Source organism: Diabrotica virgifera, chromosome 9 (assembly GCF_917563875.1).
Source record: "Diabrotica virgifera virgifera chromosome 9, PGI_DIABVI_V3a".
NCBI lineage: Eukaryota > Metazoa > Arthropoda > Insecta > Coleoptera > Chrysomelidae > Diabrotica > Diabrotica virgifera.
Window position 1 is genome coordinate 10129378 of NC_065451.1, and position 21185 is coordinate 10150562.

Below are 21185 nucleotides of genomic sequence, written 5' to 3' on the forward strand. Positions count from 1 at the left end.
TAATACATATATTATGACGATTAGAAGTCTATCAACTCTTTGAATCGTTGTTTCTCAAAAACAGTGGCTCTAAGAAAAAAAAACTATTAAGATATTTTTTATAGATAATTATCTATTCTACATTTTTTGTTAGAGCTAATTTTACGATAAAACTTCGAAACTTTACGAAACAGTTTCTTTAGAACCAATTCAAACTTTACTCCCACCTGCGCCGGAAAACTCCTGAACACAATTTTTTGCAACTGTAAAAAGGGATGTAACGCTAAATGTGGTTGCAAAAAATTTGAACTGTTTTGTACGGTATCATGCACTAATTGTCAAAACCGGTCGTGCTCCAATGTTGAATCACCAACAATTGAGGATTCATTTGATTCTATCGAGGAGCCATGCGATGTGTCATTATTGGGACAATTTACTTGCACCCAGGATGAACAAGAAGAAGAACTAGAAGATGAAGAAGAGGAAGAAGAACAATGAGAAGAATAACAAGGGAAGCAAAAGTATTAGAAAATTATGAACCAGTTTGATAAATTTCCCTTTTTTTAATTTATACCGCTATATATAACTTATATCATTTTTAACCCTTGCCAATATCAATTATTAAATAGCTTTAAATTAAACAGAATCATAACAGATCCGTGGAATAGGCCTACTGGGGAAACCACGTTAAAAAAACGCGCTAAGTACACTACCTCAAAGGTGGTGTGGAAACGTGTGCGCATATTATGACGATTACCACTTTTTGAATCGTTATATCTCAAAAACGGTGGCTGTCAAGAAAAAAAGTAATAAGACATTTTTTATAGATAATTATCTAGTCTACATTTTTTGTTAGAACTAATTTTACGATAAAACTTACCGTTTTGCTGAAAATCGCTAAAAACCATATTTGGTGACCTTTGACCCCGCGTAAAATTTTTAGCAGGGGTCGGATTTATGAGGACTTTTTAAATTTCATTTATGATGGTATTTTGAACAATCCTGCCAATTTTCAGCTTGATGGTAATTATTGTAGCCTCACTCCTATTTTTGAGTCTAACTAGACCGGTCTATAAACAGTTTTGGGGAAATCTACAATTTTCTTTCGATATATTGGTTCACATAGCTTATTTGATTTAAAAGCTTATTAAATTAGCATTGTTGAATTTTAATCATATTTATTAACTGTGTACTATTTATTCAGCAAGTATTGATAAATCACGCATTTAGGTATATACATAGATAAAAAGAAATACGTTTTTGCAAAATCTTCCATGTCTGAGCGAATCAAAGCACCTTTCGCCTAATTACCGTTCAGAAAAGAAAGCCACAACGGAATTAACCCATTTAACCGTCTCTCATTAAACCATCTCTGGATATACCTATAGATATATTAATAAGTTAAGACCTTTGAAAATTCCTCCCGGCACCTTTCCTTCCTTTGAGTCGAAATTCTGCCGGTATATATATTCATTTATTTCCGTAGGTATATCGGGTGTATTTGTAATACTCATTATATCTGGGAAAACTCGTTTCCCATGCTCGTACAGTCGGCATCGTCGGAACCAAAGGAAAACGACGCTGTAGACGCCCGCGGCGTCCGGACTTCAAAGCGAATCTGCATCTGACAGTTTTCGTATATCGCTCTAGGCCACACCAGAACTACGGGCTACCTGATCTGTCTAATTCACTACCTCTATGTTATAATTATTATTATATATCTACAAAACAAAATGACGAAGTCTGCTCGCTGCTTCGTTGTAATTTCCTCTGGCTTTCCTTTCTTGTGCACTACGTTTATTACAGGAAATCATCTTTATTACGATGTAGCCAATAATTTAAAAACGAACGAATTTTGCCTTTGTACTATTTGTCAATGTCAGAAACAATTCCGTGCAAACAACGACTAAATATAAATTCGTTTAATTTTTAACTATAGCTATAAGCTATACCTATACAGGATATTTGCATCCCTAAAACTAACATTTTCCCCACCAATCATGAGCCGCAAGGTCACATCGGATATTTTCTGTATTACAGAAAGAGAAGACGTCAGGTAAATATTGGTATTTGGATAACGGATAATGAATTCCTTCTTTTAATATTGCCAACTTGTAAGGATCCGAATCATTTAAGTTTTAATTCGCGTATTTCAATTCCCATTCAGTTTATTCAGTGATCTCTAATAAATGTCGTATGTTGCTTACAGCGACAAGCCAGACGTTGCATACAGCGTTTGTTGGTCACCGGCAACATCACGTAGTCAATACAAAACCTAGGCACGTTTATCAATAAACGCCGTAGGTTGCGTACATCGTCATGCCAGACGTTTACATCTTTTGTCGGTCGCTAGCAACATTCGATTTGTATTGTTATCAGTCGAGTGCGGTCTTTCAATTTGTTTTGACTTGAAATGCTACAAGAAAATTTATGTATTTACCAAGAAAGTTATTATTATTTAGTTAGTTGATAAAAATATACTATTTTTTCTGGCACATTCACTTATTTTTGAAAAAGACTGTTGAGAAAATATGTTTTTTCTACAACCACTGTTCAAAGTGCACTTTTCTGCACGGTTTTATGTTAGCAAACTTGATATTTTCTCACAGTATAAGATATTTGACATTAGTGTGCAGAAAAGTGACGTTTCTGTGCCGCAAAGTGACGTTTCTGTGCCGCAAAGTTCTTTTCTGCACAGTTGACTACCTCATTCTGAGTAACGTTATATTCTGTTTACATCCGTGGACTACCGCATTCTGAGTAACGTTATATTCTGTTTACATCCGTGGTTAAACTTTAGACAAATATATAACCTATAAGACAATTATTATATTTAACTATAGCCTAGAAACTAAATTATGGATGTTACAACTGTTTTATTTTACAATTTTATTCTTATTAAACATTTTATAATTATCAAATAACCAATAAGGATTTAGCAACCTGTGCAAGAGACGTCGAATGAAGTAGGTTTTGTGTAAATCCGTGACTGCATAAATATAATGTCAATAATGTGTAATAATTGTTTAAATTTAAACAAATTAAGGCAGTGCATTAATTTTTTAACTGATTTCTGTGCAATTTATTTAGGTATAAGGAATTTAAATTGATTAGTAGGTATTAATTAAATACAGTTTAAAATTTATCACATAGGTACCTATTATAATTAATCGTCGTTTGGAAATTGTGATTTTTATTTTTAGGAAAAACTGTGCTTGTAGAAAAAGTATAGTGTGAAACACGTGCAGAAAGGTAATTTCTCACTCGTTTGAATTGCGGCACTCGCTTGCGCTCGTACCGCAACTTTTCAAACTCGTGAGAAATTAGTACCTTTCTGCACTTGTTGCACAATATACTATTTTTCTACAACCACTGTTCAAAGTGCACTTTTCTGCACGGTTTTATGTTAGCAAACTTGATATTTTCTCACAGTATAAGATATTTGACATTAGTGTGCAGAAAAGTGACGTTTCTGTGCCGCAAAGTGACGTTTCTGTGCCGCAAAGTTCTTTTCTGCACAGTTGACTACCTCATTCTGAGTAACGTTATATTCTGTTTACATCCGTGGACTACCGCATTCTGAGTAACGTTATATTCTGTTTACATCCGTGGTTAAACTTTAGACATAACCTATAAGACAATTATTATATTTAACTATAGCATAGAAACTAAATTATGGATGTTACAACTGTTTTATTTTACAATTTTATTCTTATTAAACATTTTATAATTATCAAATAACCAATAAGGATTTAGCAACCTGTGCAAGAGACGTCGAATGAAGTAGGTTTTGTGTAAATCCGTGACTGCATGAATATAATGTCAATAATGTGTAATAATTGTTTAAATTTAAACAAATTAAGGCAGTGCATTAATTTTTTAACTGATTTCTGTGCAATTTATTTAGGTATAAGGAATTTAAATTGATTAGTAGGTATTAATTAAATACAGTTTAAAATTTATCACATAGGTACCTATTATAATTAATCGTCGTTTGGAAATTGTGATTTTTATTTTTAGGAAAAACTGTGCTTGTAGAAAAAGTATAGTGTGAAACACGTGCAGAAAGGTAATTTCTCACTCGTTTGAATTGCGGCACTCGCTTGCGCTCGTACCGCAACTTTTCAAACTCGTGAGAAATTAGTACCTTTCTGCACTTGTTGCACAATATACTATTGTGCGCACTTATAACAAATGAACGAATGAAAAATAGTTATTTCCCTAACAAGTGCAGAAAGTCATACTTTTCCGCACGCGATTGCAGTTTGCCGAACGACGCGAAGCGGGAGTTCGGCAAGCAGTCGAGTGCGGAAAAGAGACTTTCTGCAAGCGTTAGGAACAATATTTTTTCTACGAGTCTTTTAAAAAATGACCAAATCTTAATCAATTAATTTAATTAATATGATTATTTCATTCATAGGAGATTCTGACCAATATAAAGCTACAGAAATCTTAATTAAATCGATAATTTTTGATAATCTCCCGTCGTTAAGTATATTACGTCAGATGCCCTTCGTTGCTACGAAAAAATACATTCAGTGACATTAATGACAATTAATGTTTTAAAAATTATAAAAGTGATGACTTTCAATCGTCAAATATTTATAAAAACTGTGTGTTTAATGGTACTTACATAAATAAATTACAATAAAATTTTAAAATAAAAAAAAAATAATAAATTTTAATAAAAATCGTTTTTTAATAATATTGTGAAATAAAAATAAAAATGAAACGTTAATAAAAATCATTTTTTAATAATATTGTGGCTTATTTCCCATTCTAAATAGTTAAAATTGTAAAAATGCCACAAGAAAATAGCTTCAGAACAACAATAAAATTTTGGTTTTGAACAGTTTTATTCATGAAATAATCGCAACAAATTGCACTCGACCTCTGAAATTAATATAGAATTTTTGCTCTCGTGACACTTTGACATACTTTCACTCGCCTTCGGCTCGTGAAATTAAAACTGTCGAAAGTGTCTCTCGGGAAAAATTAAATAATTTCAGAGCTCTTGTGCAATTACTACTGAAAATACATACACAAATTAATTCTTTGACAAGGTTGTCAAAACCAAAGTTTCAGCATAATTGGTTAGCATAACGACGATATTGGTTTCGATGACGACGATTCAAAACCTCTGATATTGTCTACTGATTTGACTTTCGAATATTATGTCAAAATTATTTTATTTCATCGAATTCTCGCGTTAATTTTATTAAATCATAAACACAATAAGATATATTTGAAATAAATTAGTAAATAATATCTAACTATTAGTTTATTGCATGTATTATAATTACTTTAAAGCCATATTAAGGTTGATCTGAACCCCCCCAAAAAAAAATTTGAAGTTCAAAAATTTTGAAAAAATTTGAGAAGGTGTATGTGATTATTAGAAGTATTTTGACAAATTTTGAGCGAACTTCATGTTTTCGTTTTCGAAAAAACTCAAAAATACTCTTTTTTTCCAAGTATAAAGCGGGAAAACCAAACATACAATTTTGTTAATTTTCTTACAGCATAAAGATATAATCCTAAGAAATACTTATGAATTTTTTGAAAATTTTTGATCTTACAGTTTTGCCACAATAGGAAAAAATAATATGTTTTGGCTTATAATAAAGCTACCGGTAAGAAATCGGACAAAATTTTAATAACATATATAAAACTGTAAGAGTGGAAAATATTTGCAATAAAATGTTGAATATTTTTTCCTAAACATATGAAAAATCTCGTTAAACAAGAATTATATCTTGAATTGCCGCTGTGAATTTGTGCCGTCATGAAGTGACTCCATCTACAACATCGGTAATATTTATGTTCGATAGATAGCAGTACCTTCTGCTAGAATCGCGTCAAACAGAACTTTATCCTAGCAGCGTTGCCATATCAATTACTTTGTACAACAAAACGTGTTATTGTATTATAGTTAGTAGGTAATATAATACAGATATAAGCCTACTATAACGTCTATTTATAACGTATCAACGTGACCTTCTGAAATTAATTTAACTACTTTTCTTGAAATATTGTCAGTCCCCTTGGCCGTATTAGATTTTGATATATTTAGGGCCGGTACTTTTTGTCTCGATTAAACCCGAGTTGGCTTTTTAATGTTTTTAAGTAACATAAAGTTGTCTTTTTTATTTGTATTTTTTCATGTATCTCTGAAGCTTTGTATTTGACTATATTTTGAATTGGAGCATAAATAGTCTACTTTTGTCAAATAGTTTTTCTAATAACTACCATCCATGGTGTTTCTCTTTTGTCGCACTTATGTTTATTAAAGATTTTAATTGAAATCATTATTTTATCTTTAAAATTTTCATTGCTCATTACTTTTTGCATTTGTGGTGAGCTAAATTTAAAGGAAACCAATTGGACGATATTTAAATAGATATGGAGTAAGAGTACCTAAATAAATAACCACTTTTGAAATTAATTCAGGATAGGTTAAAAAATATTTTCACCTTCATATTAAAAATAAAAACAGGATCAATATAAAAGAAATAATAACAATCAATTTTAAAAATCTTACATCTATATTGATTTCTTCTATGTACAAAAACAACAGAAATAAATAAATATTAGCGAAGACAAAAGAAAAAATGTGTTGACACTTAATAATATGTTAAATAAACGTATTGATTAGTGTGATGCAAGTAGAGCTAGAACTGTTATATGGAGCTAATCTGGATCGGTATAAATTAGATGAGAAAGAAAAAAATCTAATAAACAGTTTCTTTGAGAGCAGAAAGAGAAAGAGTATGGAATATTAGAAAATGAAAACGGCGCGGCAGAATAATCATCGATAAAGAAGTAAAAAAGGAAACGCGATAACGATATCTGGAACAATTGTTTTATCTGATAAGACACGAAGAAAAGCCAGAAATTGCTATCAAAACTGTTTCTTTTAGCTGTAACCTTTCTGATGTTTTTGTGTCCAGCATGCCTACTACGATACGGTCTCGGATCAATTCCTCCTTCAGTTGCCCATAATTACAATGTTCTGCTAAGGTATGTAGGCTAGTACTATGTGGACTTACTATACCTTGAGTATTTGCATCAGGAGTAGTATTAGTAGACATTTTCAGTGTTACTTTATGTCGGGTATGATTTCAACCACAATTGACCACAATGCAGAATATTTTTTTGCCCCTTAACCTTGCTTTGCTACTCTTGGCATGTGCTAGTGGTTAATGGGTAATATAGTTTTATACTTAAAATATACGTGCTGCACTCAACACCGCTGTCACCATGTTTAGTTGGGTTCTTTAATAATGACTATTAAGTACTCTTGATTAAGATATCTTTATTTAGTTTGATCATCTTACATCGCTTGTCCCGGTACCGGTTCCCCGGATCAGACCTAACCTAACTTCATCCTAATCCTTGTTCACCTATATGACGTCTATATAGGCAACCAAAGATACACTAACAAAACAAAAACAAAAAATATAGTAAAGCAATGTGGATTGTTTGTGTGCTTGGAAAAAGGTTATCGGTATTCAGCCCGAGAATATACACCTCTAGAGACAGCCAAATCCATAAAAACATGTAGCTTGTTAAGTGAATGTCCCTAAAGAAAACAATAACTTCTTCTTTAGCCTGTTTGCATCCACTCCTGGACAAAGGCCTCCCATGAGTTTTCCACTCTTCTCTGTTTTGTGCTCTTTGGTACCAGTTTCTCCCCACTTTTGCTTTGAAGTCATCTAACCATCGTTTTTGTGGTCTTCCTCTGCTACTACTATGCTCGCGTGGTCTCCAATGTACAATGTTCTCGTCCACCTTTCGTTGTTTTGCCGTGCCACGTGTCCTATCCAGTTCCATTTCATTTGCGCAATTCTTCCAGTTACATATTCCACCTTCGTCCTGTTTCGTACGTCCCATTTCAAATATGTTCTCTCAGAGATACTTCTAACATAGCTCGTTCGATGGCCCTCTGTGTTCTTAATCTATTGGCTGATAACCCTGTAAGTGCCACGGTATCCACTCCATCAGTCATAACTGGTAGAATACAACTGTTGAATACCCTTTTTTCTAGGTTTATTGGTATCTTTTTGTTTTTCAACACATCACTGAGTCTTGCAACTGCTGCCCAAGTAATTCGGATTCTTCTAGTTATCTCTGCCGTTTGATTCTGTTTGCCTAGCTTGATCGTGTGACTCTTCGACACTTTCGATCTGACTTCCATCTAAGTCGATTCTGATATTTTGATTTGTCATCACTTTTGTTTTATTTAAATTTATTTTTAAACCGCTTTTCTTCTCAGATTCCTGTTTAAGCATCTTTAGTATGTAGATTAGTTCTTCTGTATTGTTGCTTATGAGCACTATGTCATCGGCAAATCGTAGATGACTTAAAAATTTAAGTGACAATTTAACTTTTTCTTCTAAGACATAAGGCATCTTCTAATTCAATAGTAAATAATTCTATATTCTATATCTGGAATCAATCCTTGCGTTATTCATTCCGTCTAATACGGCCCAGAGTTCTATGGAATCGAATGCCCTATTGTAATCAACAAATGCTGAATGAAGAGGGTTATTGTATTCGGTACACTTTTCGAGAAATGTCCTTATTGTCTGTAGGAGTAGGTGTTCTACGGTACTATAACCTTTGCGATATCCCGCTTGTTCAACAGGCTGGTAACTATCGAATTTATCTGATAGTCATTATTAGTGTTGGTCATTATTGTGGTAAGCAGTTTGTACGGATGTGGTAACAGACTTATTGGTCTGTAATTTTCGAGTTTGTGTTTGCCTCCTTTATTTTGTAGTAGAAGTAGCTGCGCATTTTGCCAAGTGGTTGGAATAGCAATATCAAAGAGGCACTTCTTCATTAGGATTTTAACTGCTTCCAAGGTAGTTTGACCTCCATCTCTAATCATCTCTTTTGTTATTCCGTCGTCTCTATATTTTCCATTTTTCATTTGATTTAAGGCATTTATAACTTCCTCGTTAGTAATAAACCATACCATAATAATAACTTTAGTAATAAACTATACCATTTATACTACAGCCAACGATCAAATGTGTAATTTGGAGAAGTGTCAGAACAAATGGAGATAAGGAGAGGGGCCAGGCAAGGTTACATACTGTCGCCGTTATTGTTTAGTTCTTATTCTGAAGAAATCACACAAGAAGCTTTGGTAAACGAGACAGTCGGCATAAAAGTGAATGGAAATTTAATTAATAACATTAGGTATACCGACGATACAGTCATAATATCAGACAACTTGGAAGACTTAGAAAGAATAATGAACAAAATATTAAGATATATGTAATGGAGAATACGGACTCTCCCTTAACCTCAAAAAACCAAAATTTATGAAAAATAGCAAGAACAACAATATAAATGAAATATTAACGGTAGGCGGCCAGCAGTCTGAGAGAGTAAAAAAATATACTTACTTGGGAACGATAATCACAGAAAATAACGATTAGACTGCAGAAATAAGAGAGAGAATTGAAAAAGCACGTGCCAACTTCGTGAAAATGAAAAAGATTTTATGCAGCAAAGATCTGATATTGGCCCTCAAAATAAGGCTAATTAAATGTTATGTACACAGTGTGCTTTACTATGGAACTAAATCATGGACATTAAATCGAAATGCAATAAATCGACGGTTCTCTTAGCAAGACAGAGACGAACTAGTTTTGGTGTTAGTGAAATAGTTTTCAGTATTTTTTTCTGTTAAGTCATTTTTAATATCTTTATTATAACCTTTTTTGTCTTATTCTGAGGTATATCATGAAACTGATTACGCAAAAAGATCTCATGGGAATATTTTTCCCAAGAAACGCGAGGTTTTCGCCTTGCTTAAACATATTTTGCGGAATTTAAAATCAAAATCCTATTATTACATCTACATATGCATATAAAATATGATACATCCATGGCCGTCGTCCACATGTTTACAAAAAACATATTGTTTCCATAATCTATAAGCGCTAAAACAAATTTAGCAATTTCCCTATTCTACTTTGCAAAATTCATATAGTATCACAACACTTGATTATACATTTGAGGCATTATTCGCACTGTCCGTCAACGTGTTAAAAGGTTTATGTGTATAAACAAAATTTGTGCAATGTAATACACTTTTAAGTACATGATTTGTCGATAGTGAATGGAAGAGGTCGTAAAATTTTATTACCATCTTTCAGTGTCAGTGTGAGATAAGATGAATTCCTTACTAACTGGAATATTTAGTTACGGAGAAACATAATATGTAATTAGTCTATGTTGTGAGGCCGCTCCCGTCTACAAAAAAATTCTGATTTGGTTTCTTTGCGGATTCCTATTCAAAAATGTCCCCTTTAAATAAATCAGAAGAGTGCCAGCGAAATTTTTGGGCAAAAATTGTTAAAAAAAATGTTTCTAAACAAATTCACAAGATTACCATTTTTTGTCCAGGAAAATATTTTTTCTTGTTTTTTTGGTCATTCTAAGCAAGAAAAATATCTTGTCATTTTTTTCAAAAGTTGATAGTTTTCGAGTTAGAGGTGAACTAAAATCTGAAAAATGCGAAGATAGACATTTTCGAGGCGTAAAAACTCATATTTAAATTATTACATTTAAGGTTGGCAAGTCCTTAAAGTGAAGTTTAAACATTCATTTTTGAAATTCTGAGTAGTAATCGGGTCTAACTTCAATTTAGACCGTTGTTTTTTAATTGTTAATTATGCGCGTCGATCCGATTTTAATGCCAATGCAGCAGGGTCTATTTCAACAATCTCCTATTTTGCCCTGTAATTCTTTAGGTTTTTTGGCTTCTTCTAAACAAAAAAGATAATATCTTCTCATTTTTCTGAGAAGTTAACAGTTTTAGAGTTACAAGGGATTTAAATTCTGAAAATTGCGAGAATACACGTCGCTTGCTGAGAAGATTAGTGACGTAACTTCAAAAACGTAGTTTGTAGCGCCTTAACTGTATTACCTACACATTGCGGAGATATTTCTACATTTTTTTATAAGTCCTGTCTCAATTGCTTTAATTTTACGATTTTCGAAGTAGCATCGCAAACAGTTCCTGCTGTTTTTGGCACGAGGCCATTGCTATGCGAGGAGCAAATTAAATTGCAACATGCCTCTCTAGCTATCTATCTACTTTACCTGCAGGAAAAGATATTATTTTTTATTCCGAATAAGAATAAGGCGGTTTTGGTGGTACTTATGTACTTATATGCAGTTACGCATGCTGAAATAAATAACATTACTCACAAATTTTTTACTGTTTGTCATACCCAAAATGAGGGTGATTCGATGCATGCAGTAATCGAGAAAGCAAAAACACAGTTTAACTCAATTCATGTCAGTGGCCACCTCTAATAAGTGCTGCAAAAAGAAAAACGGTAGGCCCTATAAAGGGAATGAAATGGACGCTGAAGACTTTTTTGACTTCAAGTACCTTTCAAAAATTTTTGGGCAAAAATTCACCAAAAATTCGGATAACGAGAAAGTAATATGGAATAATATACAAATTCTTAAAGTAGAAAAGTGTTTTCCTACAAAATTTTTTTACAAAGTTAACTTTGACTATACAACCTATAAAACTATTGACCTTTCTACTCGTCGTTTTTCTGATAATAATAATATTTTAGAGCAATATAACTCAAAACCAGCCTACGAAAAGCCTCCTACTGTAGGAGAGAATACAAAAGAGCATTTACTGGAATTATGCAAAAAAAAAATCTTATTGCAAATGTACATCAATCATTTTATTTCAATTTGTTGAGTTAATTTCACTTTGTTGTGATTTATAATATACAATAATTATAATTATTAGATAAATTTATCTAGTAAACTACCATTTACAACTTTGTCTGGTTTTTCATTGTTAATCTGTATAATCGTAGCAGTTATGGTTGATGAGTTATTTAAAAATATAATGCAATACCGCCATATCTTACAAATATTTATAATGGTTAAATATTGCTTGTTTTTCAAAAAAGATATCCATTCGTGTGCTATTGAATTACTAATATTCTAATATTCAATTACTTGTCTTAAAATATCTATTTTGTAGAAGAAGAAAACCGCAGTTGTATCGGTATTGAATGGGATGTGCGATATATTAAGATAAATGAGCTTTTAAGCTTCGAAAATGCGTATTATCGCATTTTTCAGATTTTAAATCGCCCCCAACTCGAAAACTATCAACTTTTGAGAAAAATGACAAGATACCTTTCTTTCCAATTTCTGGCCAAAAATTTCGCCCTCAGATTTCCTTCCGCAAAGAAACCGAAACATAATTTTCTTTCAGACGGGAGCGGCCTCACAACATGGACTAAATGTTTCTTGCTATTAACATTGTTATTAGGCGTTGATAAAATTACTGTTTAAACAATTTGGCATCATAGCCAATTGAGCCGATGGGTGTAACGATAAAAAAGTGTTCAGGTTTCTACATATTACTGAGTCATCATGTAGAAATCTACAATTAAGTTGAAAATGTTACCAAAATGGCATGCTACAGTAGAGCCATCTCTAGGATCAGAAACAAATTAATTGAGGGTTCATATCAACCTTAACATATCTAAGTTAACACGCGTGCTGAAAAGTAAAACGCGTGCGGAAAAGTAAAACGCGTGCGAAAAAGTAAAACGCATGCGGAAAAGTAAAACTTTCTAAACTAAAATGCGTGCGCGAAAGTAGACATTTTTGCACGCTCGTAGAAAAAAGGTATTTTAAGAATGTGTAAAATATTTACACATTTTTAAAATACTTTTATCTACTCTATCTCATATTATGCATAAGTTTTTAGTTTGTGAAAACTGTCATTATAGATAGCAGTGCGTGAAGGATTTAAAGTGTGCGTGAAGTAACAATGTATTTTAAATGGGGTTTACTTTTTCGCACACTTTCATAACGAGCGATCCACAATTATTGGGATCAAAGCTAGTCTAGCCGTGCAAAAAATTACGTATGTCTTGTTTTAATCTGAATTTATATCATTTAATCAAAAATAAAAAGAATTAACAAAATTATAAGTAACAATAATAAATAAAATCAAACAATATGCTGTATGTCCACCACCAACATCTTTACATAACCTAACTTTTCTTCTTAAGTTGACGTACACTGCAAAGGTGAGGCACAGAATAACTAACCATACAGAAGCGAAACTCATGCCGAAAACGGTAACATAAATTTCATGCTCATACGTCACGTAACTGGTGCGACCTCACTTTTGCGACTGACAGTGACAGTTGTTTATAGTTAAATTTTATATTTATATATGTTTTATTTTATATTTTATTTATTTTTATAGTTAAATTTTATATTTCATATTTAATTAATAACAATTTGTCAAAAATATTACATCATTTGGAACGGTCTATTCCTTAGAACATCAAGTTCTATTCTGTAACTAGTGCACAAGGTCAAATATTTCGGTCCCAACAAAATCAATGGAAACGACAGTCAGATTCGCTTCTGTATGGTTAGTTATTCTGTGGGTGAGGTAAACTCTAAACTCTAAAGCAGCGATACTCAACCTTTTTCTTTCGTGGGCCACATAGTAGCTATTGCCACAGCTTGCGGGCCGCAATCGAGTTGAAGTAGTATACAGGGTGTTTCATTGGGAAACGGAAATACTTGAATGGTGAATAGAGGTAAATGAGGCGCTTCTAGACATACTAAATTTATTGCTCCACCGACTTTATAACCGAGTTACAGGGTGTTTTATCGATTTTGCCCATAACTTTAGAACCACCTTGTATATTTTTTTGACATTTGGTACACATATGTCACATTTAGAACCCAAAGCACCCAACTACTCTAATCACAGGAAAAATACAGGTCCGGAGTAAACAAAATTTCAAATCCATTGTGACCTCGAATCAACATCCCGTATGTTGAAATTTTCAAAACCAGTTTGCACAATTGAAAAGAGCTTTAATGGAGCCTCCATTTTTTGCGCAGACAATTCAATGATTTTAATTTTGAAATTATGTCGAAATTTTTAAGAACTCGAACTTTCAAAAGAAAAATTTCGATATATGTAATTTCAAAATTAATGTCATTAAATTATTTGCGCAAAAAATTGAAGCGAGCAATTAAACTTAGCTTTTTGTGCTCTTTGCAAATGTGCAGACGAATTTTGAAAATTTTAAGATACAGGGTGTTGTTTCAAAGTCACAATTATTTTAATTTTTTTTTGTTAATCCGGACCTGTATTTTTCTTGTGATTACTAAATGGGTCGTTGCAATGTAGTAAATAAGTAATGATTATTTTTAAAATGAGTATTTGTTCATTAACTTTAATAATTTATTATTAAAAGTTAATAACATTTTGCTTTTTAATCAGACTTCTTAAAAATGTCAATATAATTTAAAATTAAAGTCATTAATTGTTCTGCCTCACGCCCAAACACGCCTCAAACACTATCAAATACAGTAGACTCGCGATTATCCGAGGTAACTGGGACCGTGATTTCCTCGGATACGGAAAAACTCGGTTAACACTGAGATTGGTTATATTGATAGAAAAACACGTAAATAATCATAACTGTGGATATTTTAATGACAAAATTAATACAGTACTGTCTGTAAAAGATAAAAATAACATTTACCTTATCAATACTACTGTTTAAAAAAGTCTTTGATTTTGCATAAGCGTTATTCCTCTTTTTGATATTGAGCCGGCGATGTTGCGCCAAGGTTGAAAATTGTAACTCACCAGTTATGACTTTTGCCTCGGTTAACTGGGGGCTCGGATGACCGAGTCTCGGATAATCGCGAATCTACTGTAATTTGTAATTTGAAAAACACGTGAAATTTGACAAATAATTTGATCACAGGGCCCTTTAGTTAGCCTTCGGGCCTCATAAAATACTCTAGAGGGCCGCATGCGGCCCGCGGGCCACAGGTTGAGTATCACTGCTCTAAAGTATATCTGAATTAAGAATAGACATGCACTATATAGCTGTTTCTGTCGTTATAATCAAATATCCTTAACTCGCGTTGTCATGGTGATGACATTTGAGCAATAAATTACAACAAAACTTTTGACAGTTTTGTGGTTTGAAAGAAGTTAGAATTTTTAAATGTCAAAGTCTAAAAATTGTAGAATAGAAATGAATTCCAGTGACGAAGAGTTACAGTATTTTTATTTGTTTCTCGTAGATAAAATATTGTATGGAACTGTGCGTGAAGTACTTATTGCGAACTTACGCGATGTATAGTACTCGCGCCGCTGTCGCTCGTGCTCTAAATATCGCGTGCGTTCGCAACAAGCATACTGCACGAACTGTTTCATAAATAACTATTCTTCTTGCATTTATTCATTTCACTTATTTTTTCCGAACAGAAAACGTGTAAAGACAGAAAAGTAGGGATAGCCGTAAAATAATTTGCGAATTATGTACCGATGGCCTTAAATCAATCAGTCTATTATGTAAAATTACGACATAATCCGGTCAATTGTAAGTCAGGATGAAAATCATACAAACGTTAGATATCTACTTTGTAATCGATCTGTCTATATATGTATGTCATAGTGGCCACTCCATTAACACTCAAAAAGTCCTGTCCTGGTCACCTCCAACAGCCAATAAAGCGATACCCATCAATTCCCAACAATAAAATAAAGTTAACTGCCGCTCAGATGGTACTTGTATTCCGAGAATCGTTCAAAGAACCATTAAATCTCGGGAAGAGGTAGGTATTAACGGCCCAACGATGGAATACCTTTAATTAATGAAATCTCATCTATTAATTGGTAGAAGAAGACATTTTTCTGCCTAGAAACAGGGGAACTATAGAAAAATCATTGGCGTTCAGTCGAAGCAACCTATAAATTCAATGAACAGAGGCATACTATATTAAAACCGATTTAAATCTAATATAGACAGAGATAAGTCCAGGATTTTATAATTATTTTCTTTGCTTTATTAATGAATGATGTGGATGATAATTACATAGTTTCTATTTTGAACAACTCTTAACAATAAAATTTATTTTTATACCAAAAACGGAGCGATAAAGTAGTAGATTGCACTAAAACTACTATTGGCAAATCTAAGACACAATAGAGTATAGCAGGAAAAATACATAAGCAAAATTGAAATGAGTTACACTGACTTAAACTTGAAGATAAGAAAAATCAGGAGACTTAAAAGGAGAAAAACCAAGATTAATTCATGCAATGAAGGGCACGCTGTTGTAAGATTTGTTGAAAAGTCAGAGATTGTTCAATTGAACCCGATACGAAGACGTAAAAAGGGCCCAAAAGCAGGTGGTGGAATGATGTGGAAGACGGTCTGAAACCTAAGAATGTAAGACAGTGGAGAAGTACAAAAGAGAGTTCCGAAGGGAAGGTCGTAGCCAGACAGTGTTGCCAAAAGAAGAAGGAAAGAGACATTTTAAATTGGAATTCAGAACATTAGAAAATTGATACTCTAAATGGAAAATGATTCATGGGTGGAAATATCGAAGAGTGGAATATGAGGGCTATTACACGAAATAAATATTAAAAAAGAAGTCATACAAGGCTAGGAGTCGTCACTCGTTGTTGGTAATGAAACCCACAGAAGTAAGAATAACCAACATGCATGATGATGCCTTATCACTTTAAGCAGGCAACATATTCAAAACAGAACAAGATTGGACGATATAGTAAAACCGTTTGGTTTAAAAATAAACTAGAAAAAATAAAAATATTAATAAAGAGACAAACAGAAACACAAGCAGAGATTGGAGATTAAGCCTTGGAAAATTTTGGATCTCAATGGTATCTTAATATATAAGCCTTCTTTGTAGCATACCCCAAGAATGTTCAATGTTATTAAGAGCTAGAAAGCAAGGAGATAATGCCAAATGAGGAATTCTATCCAAATCTCTACTTTTCGACAAGTGCAGATCTATAAGGTTGAGCATTATCGTCGAGAAAAAAAGACTGGTCCCTATGACTGCATGAAAATTAACAATAATATGTTCAATAATGCCCCGTCTGTATATCTTCCCATTCATAGTGTTCTGGCAAAAGTGGAGATCTGTTCTTTTTTACCGAAACCTATTCTAGCCCGAACCATAACACCATCACCTCCAAATGGATGAACCATCATCTGACATGGTCTTTAATTTATAATACTGAACGCCATTCATCTCTCCAATTTAAATTTTCTCTAGCACACTCTAATCTTTTAGGCCCATATCCTAAGATCAATGACACACGTCTCAAAGGACGCCTAGATACCAAACCAAATGTTTTTAAACGTCTGAAACGTCTGAAACGGAAACAAGGGTATAGTTGTGCAAGCAAACTAAGAGAGTCATTAATATTCAGCTCAGAGGGGTACTATTGATGGAAATGTGTACTTAAATAAACAATGGATTATTCCATAAAACAGGTAGATCCCTTGTTGATAGAATTTCATACCTTGAAAAATAGCACCCCGCTGAGCGGAATATTAATGATTCTCTTAGATAGTTTGCCAGCCTTTACTAGTGTCATCTTGAAGTGATTTGTGCCAATATTCGTGCAATAAAAAAGGCTCCCTTCGTGTAGTTAGTGTAACATATAATAGGTCATCTCGAGCCGTGGTAATTCTAGGCCGACCTGTTCTTTGTCGTTCAGTAACATTTTCGTTTTTCCGAATAAATAACACAGCGAAATATTCGCAACTTCGACTTATAGGTTACCATTTTGAAGCATTCCCACAGCTCTGTTGGCTTCATCTTGACTTAATTGAAGACTAGGCATATTATTACTAATTACTGCTAACTAAGTCACTTGAGCTTCGTTTATTATTTATTTCTTGTAGTGTAAATTGTTGACGTAGATAAGTGTCGTGGTGTTTACAGTGGGACACAATTTTATAGTATTATTTATTTAATTTTTAGCTATATCTCTAACTTATGCCTCGGAGTTTAGTTATAAAATATTGTTTTTATATTTTCTTTATTAAGCATTATAGAAAAATATCGTGGTAGTAAAATAAACCAGCCTACTGCACTGTTTAAGTTGTTGGTTTTACTAGATCGCCAATAAAACAGGCCAATCGAATTTTATTCCTCTCTTACGGCTGATTTTCTCTTGCTGCGAACGATAATGGCGTGGTAAGTTTATCGCTAATTATCACTATCTGTGTTCCATTACCATTAAGCCAAATAAAGTAAACTTTTACAATTAAAAAAACGACTTAACACAACTATACACTATTGACCGAGCGTTTGTTACGGATCAGAGTTGGTATTTTTTCGAAGAAGAAAAAACCGTAATTGCAGGAATATTATACATTGTGGGGTACCGAACGTATCTTTACGAGGTATTTTAATATTGCATTGAAAACAAATATAGAAAATACAGTGATGAGTGCGATGATAACCGCCAAAATATCGCAAAAGACAGAAAACATAATACTTTGTGAAATAAAACGAGATGAAACTAGTAGAGGTGGAAAACTATCAATATAATTATAAATGTATAGGTTTCTATTGATCACCTTAAGACGTATCGGAGTCAAACTATTACAGGTAGGCACAGTGACAGTTTAGCAGCGAACTATTAGTATAATGTAAGTTTATAGGTTTCTATTGATAATTTCCCACCTACTAGTTTCATCTCTTTTTATTTTACAACGTATTTTGTTTTCCGTCTTTACGTTATTTTGCCGGTTTTAGCGCACTCATCACAGTATATAAATCGGTATTGAAAACAAAATGTAAAATTGTTCTATGTACGAATTAAACACATGGCAAAGTTTCGCCCAAATATGATACATTTAACAGAATATTGTTATCAAAGTTAGGCCACACGTAGTGCAGAATGTGTATAACGGGTTGCGTTTGGCCAGAATGAAGTTAGATATTAACACTTTTTGAATTTTTATTTTATGAGTTATTGTTCAATAAACTAAAAATTTGATAGAGGTACCTACTCAGTTCTTTATTTAACGTAAAATATCCCAATAAACCAATTCCAAGTCATTCAACAATTCAAAGGATTTTTAAAAAAGTTTGAAAACACTGGAACCGTCATACCTAATTGTACCTCCAAGTTGTATCTGTCAGTTTCTCCATTAAAAGTAGTGGGCGCCATTTAATGAACAGAATGGAACAATTTAAGTATTTTTACAATTTTTATTCATTTATAATGATCTGAATTCATATTTTTGTTTTTTTTGCAGGTAAGTTGCCGTTCAAATTACTGCTATTATTGGTAAGAAATTTTATATTTTTTTACATTTGTAAACATTCACGCTATTGTCATAATCTCAGACAATTTAATACTGTTTTGAATTATTTCACAACAATGAGATAAGTATTGTCCATACATCATCATCATAATAACACTCCTGGCTGTGTGATTCCCGCATTTTTGGACTCTTTAGATTTATTTGTCTGGGGAAGTTTGTCCATATTGCTGTACATCATAATATGTACGTTTAAGCTTCCCAGTTTCCATAATCATTTAGTCTCCTTATCCAATTGTGAACTTTCACTTGGTCTTTCACTTGGTCTTCCTATCTCCATTGGGCGATTTGTTTAATTTAATTTAAGTTATGAACAGAAACGTGGACTTAAATAAACACAAGATCCAGAAAAAATAATTTCCACTTCCAACAGACTGCTTGTTAGTTACTGTAATTAAATACGGGTAAAAAAGGATAATAATATTTAGCTAATAAAAAAGAAAGAGGACGCAAACTATTTGTAACCCTTAACTACTGACGTAGATGTTTCAGAACGTACTAGATCTAACATGCGGTATGTCCTACATGAGATATGTCAAGAATATATCTGGCCAGGGATATGCTAAACAATGTATCGGGGTGTAACGTCGATATCAAGTACGGTGGTCTAGCTATCTTTGTCTGTCATGCGAGTGTGAGCGTATCTACCAAGAGGTGGGAGTAATGGAACGACAGTTACACAGAGGCGGCAGCCATCATATGCTAGAGAGAGAAAGCTAAGCGCCAGTAGAGAGAGATAGATAGACCACCGACCCGAACTGCTCCGCGTTACGCTATTTTTCGGAGTTGGCCAAATCTATGTGTATAAGATCTTTGATGTCATACCGTTGCCCAGTGGCGACGCGTGACTTTTTCTAAAGTGTTACCAAACCAGATGTAAAAAAATCTTATTTAAAAAAAATTATTTTGAACCTCCCAAATATAAGTTTTTGTTTTCAATCCTGTGGGATAAAATTAAACAAATCACTTTTCCCAAATTATAATGTAATTATGTATATGTAACAGGTATAACAATAAATAATAAACAAACTAAACATACACTGTGTGTCAGCCAAATGCAATAAATTCAATAGTTCAAATACTAATTGTTTTTTTGAAAAATGACTAAATCTGTCGATTAGTATTTCAAATGGAAATTTTTTTTATACAATAATAATGTATACAGGGTGTCCCAATTTAGATATATGGCGTCATCATTGATTTTCTTAAATGGCAATACTGTCATTTTGATAGCTATTTGGATACGGTGTGTAAAGTTATACATAACTGCAAAATATCAAATTTTTATTCCTTACCATTTACAAGATAATAAAAAATAACAAAGTCGTGTCTGTAATTTGGAATAAATTCAATAGTTTAAATACAAATTGTTTTTTTTTTAATGACTAAATCTGTCGATTAATATTTCAAATGGAAATTTTTTTCATACAATAATAATGTATACAGGGTGTCCCAATTTAGATATATGGCGTCATCATTGATTTTCTTAAATGGCAATACTGTCATTTTGATAGCTATTTTGATAGGGTGTGTAAAGTTATACATAACTACAAAATATGAAATTTTTATTCCTTACCATTTACAAGATAATAAAAAATAACATTAAATCTCTAAATTGGGACACCCTGTATACATTATTATTGTATGAAAAAATTTCCATTTGAAATACTAATCGACAGATTTAGTCATTTTTCAAAAAAAAAAAAAACAATTAGTATGGGACACCCTGTATACATTATTATTGTATGAAAAAAATTTCCATTTGAAATACTAATCGACAGATTTAGTCATTTTTCAAAAATAAAAACAAGTAGTATTTAAACTATTGAATTTATTCCACATTACAGACACGACTTTGTTATTTTTTATTATCTTGTAAATGGTAAGGAATAAAAATTTGATATTTTGCAGTTATGTATAACTTTACACGCTCTATCTAAATAGCCATTAAAATAACAGTGTTGCCATTTAAGAAAATTAACGATGACGTCATATTTCTAA